Source organism: Vombatus ursinus, unplaced genomic scaffold (genome assembly GCF_900497805.2).
Source record: "Vombatus ursinus unplaced genomic scaffold, bare-nosed wombat genome assembly UNPS02011431.1, whole genome shotgun sequence".
In the NCBI taxonomy this organism is placed as follows: Eukaryota; Metazoa; Chordata; class Mammalia; order Diprotodontia; family Vombatidae; genus Vombatus; species Vombatus ursinus.
In genome coordinates this window covers 5,536,746-5,546,313 of record NW_020951209.1, presented here as the reverse complement: position 1 = coordinate 5,546,313, position 9,568 = coordinate 5,536,746, and the positions used below count along the sequence as shown (strand labels likewise).

General features: G+C 37.8%; 1 pseudogene; it reads right to left on the bottom strand.

The window, feature by feature from the left end:
* Positions 1 to 1,018: 1,018 nt before the first annotated feature.
* Positions 1,019 to 1,689, bottom strand: LOC114038903 (annotated as a pseudogene).
* Between the last annotated feature and the right edge of the window lie 7,879 nt (positions 1,690 to 9,568).

Below are 9,568 nucleotides of genomic sequence, written 5' to 3'. Positions count from 1 at the left end.
AAATAAATAAAAAGAAAATAAATAAATAAATAAAAATTTAAAAAGTGAACCTGTGAGCATTTGTTGCTATTATCCTCAGTTAACACTTCACCTCCAAGTGAATAAATGTTTGAGGACACATAAAAGAGGAGGAAGGTAGAAGGGAACTCAAAGGTTAAAAATTAAGGGAGAATAGCTCCTATAAACTCTCTAAAAGAAGAGAGACTACAGGAGAATGAGTTAGAAGGTAAAGGCAGATATTGAAACAAAAGTGGGGAAAAAAAGGGAAATTTTAAAAAGTGATTCAGTGAAGAACTCTCCCATGGGGGAAGAGAGATTGACATCCAGAAGAGTGGGAGGGCATAAACTTAGAGAAGAAATTTCTGGCTAATATTCTGCTAATTATTTCCATTGTGGCAGGGATGAATTCTCCCATTTGTTCCTTTCTAACTTTGTCCTGTGATCACCTGATGAAACAAAATTTTAATATTGCTCTTGAAACATTTTTTGAATATTCTGTTGTTTTTATACCCTTTGGGGGAATTCATGTATTTCATCAAGTGTTTGTTCAATTTCCTTTGTCTTGCAACATTTATTTAGCTATGGTAGCCATTTCAGTTTTGTCATTGCAAACAAAGTAAGTGGATGAAGTTTCAAATTTGAGTCCCCTGATCCTGAATTTATACAGTCACAGATGACGAGATGTTAATGTGTTAACATTAATACCTGGACACATCTCTTTTTTTAGTTCCCTTTTAATAAAGAGAAAAAAATAGAAGTGATCTATAGAAATTGGCTCAAGGCAGTTGAAAGATAAATCTTCATTTTTCAGAAGTTATTGCCCACCAAATACAATGGCAGTGTTCTTCTCTTAAATAGTCGGTATTTGTCATCTTTCCATTACACTATGTTCCATCTGCTTCCTTTGGCTTTTCTTCTCCTTTCTCTGTATTCATTCTTCCATTCCTCTTTTGTCAGACATGAGAGTACCATGACGCCCTGTGTGAACACCCTTCTGTATGTCTATGTAGTATCAGGCTCACTGGCTTCTTATGAGATCATCTTCTAGTTTAAGTTCTTGTTTACTTTTGAGTCACGAATGAAACTGATCTCCAGTTTTGTCTTCAGTTTGGTTTCTCAAATGAATCTCTCTTCTGTAATTTTCCAGTTCTTCCTCAGCTTTACTTTTGATTAATGTCTCATGACACATGCCACTTCTTCCTGTTTTGATGCTCAGAAGAATGGTTTCAACAATATCTCTTTTTTATTTAATAGTATTTTATTTTTTCCAATAACATGTAAAGACAATTTTTAACATTCTTTTTTGAAAGATTTTGAATTCCACATTTTTCTCCCTCCCTCTTTCACTTCCCTCCTCCCCAGGATGGCAAGCAATCTGATTTAGGTCATACGTGACAATCACCACTCTTGCCAAGAGCCTAGCCACTTTAATATCTCATCTTTTGAAGCAAAGCAAATCCTTTGTTTTCCCTACCTAAAGCATGCTTTAAAATATTTTCTTTGTTTTTCTTTTTCCTATTCTTTCAGACTCTTCTACCTATTTTTTTTTTTAGGTTTGCTTCCTTAGGTTTTTTTAGGCTTTTCTTCCTTTTAATGAACCTCTCTGATTTCCCTCAACATTGGCAATCATGGTCTGACTTCTTTCATATTAACAAAGAAATCAGACATATAGTCCTAGTCTTCTGCCATGATCACCTTCTACTCTGAACCAGCAACTTTAGTCTTCTGGCCAGCTTGAGTCAAGAGGAAGCATACCTACAGATTATATCCAGCAAAAAACACGCCTATGGACTTTCTAGACAGACATGGATACGGAAAGGCAGTCACTCAATACCAGAAGCAGCTTCTAGGATGAGGACCTCTCACAGTGGAAAAGAAGGCCAGTTATGAACTCAAGAATGAGTCACTCCTGACCTGGGAGTCCAGCTGAGCAAAGCTGATCAGCCAAGAGCTTCATGAGGACTCCACAAAGAAAGAAAAGATGTCAGGACCCTCTAATACTAGACTTGAGAGTTGCCTTGGACACATGTTTCCTTTCGTTCCTTCGCTATCACTGTATTCTAAGTTAGTACCACCTTTTCCCACAGATGTTGTGTATTTATAGGAGAGTATAGTGTGCCTCATGTTTATGGGGAAATAGGGGCCTTCTTGTAAATACTGCTCCTACTATGCTATCTTAGTGAATAATTTTGCTGTGAGCTATTTGTGTGTTCTAGCTACCCAGCTACACCCCTCCCACACATGCACACATACTGATGGAGACTTTTCAGTTCATAAGATCATAGGGTCATCTATTTAGAGTTTGAAAAGCTTTTAGAGGTCAACACCCTCACTTTAAAAATGAGGAAACTGAGGCCCAGAGAATTGAAGTGATTTGCCCCACAACTATTAAGTATCAGACATAAAACTTGAACCCAGATCTTCCTAATCCCAGATCCAGCACTCTATTTACTATATTGGGTGCTTCTTAGATGTCTAATATCCCTTGACCTGGGAGTAGCAGCTGCCTGTGGCCCAACCCATGAATGTGAGTGCATGTAGGGGGGAATAATTCAGAGTGGGTACTATACAAGATATGAACACTCTACCTTTTTTTTCCTCTTTCTTGTTATCAACAATCCCATTTATCCAAGCAAAACTTCTTGCCCTCCTTTGATCCTCCTCTGTCCCCTAATAGAGCTTTTTAAAAAGCTTTTTTGTTGTCTTTCACTTCTCTTAACAGCTTCAGCTCAGACTCATCTTAAGCTCTTCTCACATAGTTTTTAAAGGATCATACCATACTCTTATCATCATCCTGTATTGACTGATCTAGCTTTCATGCTTAATTACTATCTTTTCAAAATATGTGTTGGTGAGTTCCTTGTTCCTCTTCATCAAAACTATTTCCCTTTGTGTCTTCAGAATTTCATTCTTGAGAGTTTCCCATCCCTCCTGGCCTGACTTCCTCTATAGCATTTTAGAACTTAGGTTCTTACTCCTTCTCCAAACCCTTTGAATTCTGCTTTCCCCAAATCTAATGTTTATGCCAAGATTCCCATCATTTCCACTCTACCAACCAATTCTTCCCTGTTAGTGAAAATCCGATCCAGGAGAGAATTTACCTTTATGGTAACCTTTACCTGATAATGAAGCATTTCATTATTACTGAGGCAAGGCAAGAAGTTAGCCACTCTGCTTTTGGCAAAGAAAAATTTCTAGCAGACATTTGGATAACTGAAGTCTCCTAACCTCCCATCACATATCTGTGTCAGACTTGTGATATTTTTCAAACTCATCTGCTTACTCTTCAGTCCAAATGATTCATAGTATATACTCATGACAAAATTGCTTTGGGCTCTCCATCACTCAAATGCTCTCCATTCTCACTGAGTAGTGTTGTTTTCCCCTATACTAAACGGACCCCAATTATTATGCCTTTTGAGTTTGTAGATGGGTTTTTGGTCACTTTTCTATTTCTCTTCTCCCTGCCAGGCTTCAGGGAATTACAGAATGCTAAATAGTTAGCCTCAGACACTTAACACTTACTAGCTATGTGACCCTGGGCAAGTCACTTAACCCTGATTGCCTCAGAAAAAAAAGGAAAAAAAAAAGAACACTACATAAAAAACAACCCAGAAATATAAAGGGGCAGTTAGGTGGCACAGTGGATAAAGCACTGGCCCTGGAATCATGAGAACCTCAGTTCAAATCTGGCCTCAGACACTTGCCACTTATTAGCTGTGTGACCCTGGGCAAGTCACTTAACCCCATTGCCTAGCAAAAACACAGAAACAAACAAAAATAGATAGTTAGAACAAGGGGCTTACTAAAGAAATGACTTTCTCACCATTAGAACTGTCCAAAAATAAAATGGACCACTCATTAGGGATCATATTACCATTTGTCAGGGATATTACAAAAGGGGATCTGTGTTCAGGAAGGGCTGGAGAAAATGACTTCTGAGTTGCCTTTCAACTCAGAAATTCTATCTTACTAAACCTTCTAGTCCAGGGATATGCTAAAGTTGGCTCATATCAGCTCTCAAGAGCCCATATAAGACAGCAAACTTAACAGATAAAAGTTGTCCGTGATCTGATGCTCTACTAACCTGTCTCTCTCCTTCTCCTTGGGCCTCACTATTTCCTGAGACACAACAATGTTGAAAAATACTACATAAACTTAGAGGATAAAGCAATGGCAGGGTTTGAGAGGATTGGCTCCAATTTTGAAAGAAGTTCTACTCTGGGTAAAATGTTATCAAACAGCATCACATGCTACAGAGAAATCTTTCGTGAAAGGAAGAGTCAATAGATGAGGCAAATGTCGTGGTTGTTTTATTTTAAGAAATTGCCACAGCCATCCCAATGTTCAATAACTACCACCCTGATCAGTCAGCAGCCATCAACATTGTGGTAAGACCCTCCACCAGCAAAAAGACTATGATTCTTTGAAGGCTTTGATGATGGTTAGCATTTTTTTTTTGCATTAACGTATTTTTAGTTAAGGTATGTACTTTTTTTAGACATAATACTATTGTACACTTAATAGATTACAGTTCAGTGTAAGCGACTTTTATATGCCCTGGGAAACAAAATAATTCATATGACTTACTTTGTTGAAATAGTTACTTTATTGTGGTAGGGAACCAAACCCACACTATCTCCGAGGTATGCCTGTATGTAGAATAAACTAAAAAGACATTGAATCAATTGCTTCTGTATGGAAGCATTTATCTCTAATCATCTCTTCACAGTTGCCAATCACACTTATCTCCAGTTCATAGGAAAAGAATCAGGGAAGGGGCATCTACCTTCTTTCTCTGAATCATAGATGTAAAGAAAAAAACACTTCCTAGGTCACCAGCCCAACAGGATTGGCAATAGCTGATAGAATTCTGATTATGCCGGCCTCCAACTACCTTGTTTACTCTCCAGGCTCCAAAGGTCTCCTAATGGCCTCAAGGCTTCTGGACATAGCACCTCTCTATGTGGCCACTCCGATCTCTCCTGGTTGGTTCTGTCTCTGTCTCCTCCCAGAAGCCAAACGAAGTAAATAGAAAGACAGGAAGCAAAAAGGGGATACCACAGCATACACATATCATACTTATTTTATTCTATGACTTTTGATTGTGATCCCCATGCAAAGAGGGAAAGGATAATCAATTTCCCTTACCAAAATCATTAGACATTGCTTGCTTTTTCTTTCTCTGAATCATCTCCTGAGGCCCAGAGAAAAGCTGTAATCCATAGAAAACAAGCAGAACACAAGTTACACTTGAGAATAGCTATTACAGATCCCACTCTATCCCCTCATTCCAAGTTTTCTCTTTTCCCAGTTTCTTCAACCTGATCTCGTGCTAGTCTATCTCCCTTGGAGTCTGTCCAGCTTGCCACTGTCCTCCCTAAAACATGGCCCTCAGAACCAAAACCTACACTAGATATGGTATGACCAAGAGAGAGTTCAGCACAACTATCATACCCATGTTCTGTATGCTATGCCACTCTGGAAAGAAACTAAGATCTAATATGATTAATGATTAATAATAATTAATATGATTAGCTTTGTTGGCTACAGTGTTACATATTTGACCCACACGGAAGTTGCAGTCCAATAAAAAATCCAGATCTTTCCCCCCACAAACTATTGTCCAACAATGTCACTCAGCTTGTGCTTATGCTCTTCTGTGGTCCTCTGTTTTTTTTATCAAACATTAAATTTTTGAAGGAAGGTAATAAGCATTTATTAAGCACTTACTGTGTACCAGGCACTGAGCTAATTTGTAAAGACAAATATTATTTCATTGGATCCTCACAATAACTCTGCAAGGTAGGTGTTTCATGATCCTCATTTTACAGTTGAGGAAACTGAGGCAGAGAGAGATTAAGTGATTTGTCCAGGATCACACAGCCAGTATATGCCTGAAGCTGGATTTGAATATAGGTCTTCCTAAGCCCAGATTCAGTGCTCTATCCACTGTGTCACTTGAGTGCCTTTAGGCATTACAGGGAATACAGCAAAGAATGAAACAATACCAACTCACAAGGAATGTCATTTTAATGGGAGAGACAACAAATATATTAGTAAAATATAAAGTCAATAGATACAAACATATACAAAATGGTTTCAAGGTAGTTTGGGAGAGAGGCAAGGTATGAAAAGCAATTTTCAGGGGTTTGGGGATTTTTTTTTCATTGTTTAGAAATTATCCCTTCCCTTATTTTTTTTTTTTTTTTTTTTGATGAGGCAATTGGGATTACAGTGGAGCCAAGTGGGGTTACAGTGGAGCCAATTAGGGTTACAGTGGAGCCAATTGGAGTTAAATGACTTGTTCAGGGACACACAGCTCGTGTCAAGTGTTTGAGGCTGCATTTCAACTCAGGTCCTCCTGACTCCAGGGCTGATGCCACTGCGCCACCTAGCGCCCCTTTTCCTTATTGTTCTACTTCTACTTAGAGATTCTATATTGTTGAACTGCTTGCCTTTTTCCACACTTGCAACACTTGTTCTGCCTGCAGCTGGTTACACTGTTACCTTGCATGTGTACGATTCTCAGAGAGGACAAGAATTATTCCCTAGAGCACCAAAGGAACAGATTTTTAGACACTCTCAACCAAAAAGATTCTTTCCCTCTGGGCTCCATCTCTGGAGTGCTACAATACAGCATCAGAGAGTGTTAGAAGAGAAGCAGGTAAGGTTGCAGAAGGTGGATAGCTAAGAATTTTATTTAATACTAACTATAATCAAGATGTTTTTTAAAGCAATTTACCACTCTGACCCTCCATTTCCTCTTTTGCAAATTGGGGGTGAAAATACTTGCTCTGCCTGGCTCACAGGGTTGATGTGAGGGAAGTACTTTGTAAACAAACCTTAGAATTACAGAAAAGATAGCAGAGAGTTAGACCCTGAAGATTTGGTTGAAAAATGGCAAAGGCTTTCTTTAGCCTTCGTTGTATGAAAATAAATGGCCACAAGAGGGCGTGAGGAAATCAGGAATGTAAAAGAAGCCGATCACAGCCCATGAATGTTTTACCCATTCTGTGCAACTGTTGTATACCAATCAATTAACAACACGACAGCCAGGCTCTGTGTTGGCTGCTGGGAATACAGCAAAGAATGAAACAATACCAACTCACAAGGAATGTCATTTTAATGGGAGAGTATTATTAGTATTAATTAGTATTATTAGTATATTAGTATTAATGGGAGAGTATTATATTAGTAAAATATAAAGTGAATAGATACAAACATATACAAAATGGTTTCAAGGTAGTTTGGGAGAGAGGCAGGAGTATGAAGAGCAAGCTCAAACTGGCTCTTGAGAGCCTATTGTTAAATTTTCAGTATGAGCAGAAATCAGTTATAAATGTTACAAATCACAGCCTGATTTATTATTTTGTTGATTGTCCAGACTTGAAATGATGGAAAAAATATTAGTAATATAGATTGAATTTAAAAGTATCTTCTGTACATTTTTCCCTCCAGAGAGCTGGTTATTAAACATTTGCATCTTCCAAACATGTCTCCCAAACATGTCCCAAGAGAGTCTGGTATCACATATGTCCCCTCAAAGATAGCTCTTATGTGAACTCCTGATTTCACAGAATTATGCTGTTATGTCATCATTTCTCCACTAATTAAGAGAGCCTCATGAAAACTACCAAAGGCTCTGCTAGACACCAAATAAATACAAAATACATACATGATATGACAGGGTCTTTGGAGCATGCCCAGATAGCCTAACTTGGAGGTGCTCTACATTCCCCACCACATGGATGGAAGGAGCCGCCTTTGATTGGCTATCTAACTGAAACAGGCTACATCTTTAAAACTGGTAAAACTATGAGTCAAATCTATAAAAATACAGGTCATCCCCTAAATGATAAATGACCAAAGGATATGAAAAGAAATCAAATGAATGAAGAAATGAAGAAATCAAAACAATTTATAATCATATGAAAAAATTCTCTAGATCATTATTGGTTGGGGAAAAGCAAATTAAAACAACCTTAAGATGTCATTTTATACCCATCAGACTGACTAAAATTATTAAAGGGGAAAACCACAAATATTGGAGGTGATGTGGGAAAAATTGGGACTCTAATTCATTATTGGTGGAATTGTGAACTGATGCAACCATTTTGGAGAACACTATGGAATTATGCCCAAAAAGTTATTAAACTGCTTATACCCTTTGACCCAGCAATACCGCTACTAGGTCTGTTTCCAAAGATGATTAGGAAAAAGATACTATAATGTTCTAAAATATTTATAGCAGCTCTCTTTGTGGTGGCAATGAACTGGAAATTATGGGGATGCTCATCAATTGGGGAATGGCTGAACAAGTTGTGGTATATGATTGTGGTGGAATATTACTGTGCTATAAGAAATGATGAGTTCAATGGTCTTAGAAAAACATACTTGCACAAAATAATGAAAAGTGAAGTGAGCAGAACCAAGAGAACATTGTATATAGTAACAGCGATATTGTGTTAAGAACAACTTTGAGTAAATAAGTCATTTTTACTATTATATTTGACTATCATAAATACTCAAATTAGCTGCTATCTGCATCCTGAGAAAGAAGTATGTATAGAATTATTTTACATATACACACATATTTGTTTATGGTAGCCATCTCTAGGGTGAGGGAAGAGAAAAAAGAGAAAAAAGAAATTTACATAATAACTTATATATTTAAAAGGAATAGCAAGTTGTACATGATAGATTTAAAGTTTCATTGTAATTATCTTTTTTATTTACTATGTTATAGAAATGCTTGATTTATTTCATAAATTAAAAATAAAATAAATTTTTAAAAAACTGGTAAGAAGGACTTCCTTCCCCTGCTCTTCTTATCTTTTAACCTGGATCCAAGAAATGGGCCTGGGGGTGATTATTTCTGTTCTATTTCATATATCCTTCTCTTTTCAGGTGCCAGCAGTGATCAGACTGGGAGTTCAAGCTATGGCAACCTGGGAGCCAAGATTCCAGACAGGATAGTACAGCCAGCCAGCCCAGCAGGGATGTCCTGAGAAGCTAGGGTGCCTGGGATTCAAGACCAGGGGCTTTGGGACTTAGGATGGGACTGCGCTCTATAAGAATGGAGCAAAATTGTAAATCTTACCCCGTTCTTCCCAGAGACAAGAGGTGGAAAAGATTACGCTTCTCAGGAATTGTGGGAGTAAGTTTATATATTCATGGTTATGCCTTGGAAGTAAATATTATTTTGTAAAAACCAATCTGACTGTTGGTGATTAAATGGAACTGGGGTACAGGGGACTATCCCTGAAACTGAAGAAACAGTATCAGTAGGGGCTGGAACTACTGGCAGAGAGCCTAGATACCCATCATCTCCCTCAAAGTTACAAGAGAACCCTGAGGTTGAGGTGAAACTTTCTAGAAAAAGAAGGCCAGGGTTACAATGATAGTTTTGTCAGAGAGTCACTAGAATCTAGGGGTAAGGAAAAAGTTTCATTTATAGAAGGTGGCACATGAGTGGAGATTTGAAGAAAACTATGGTTTCTAAGAGAATGAGATGAGGAAGGAATGCAAATACAAAAATAGAGATGAGAGAGAAAATGTTGCATAT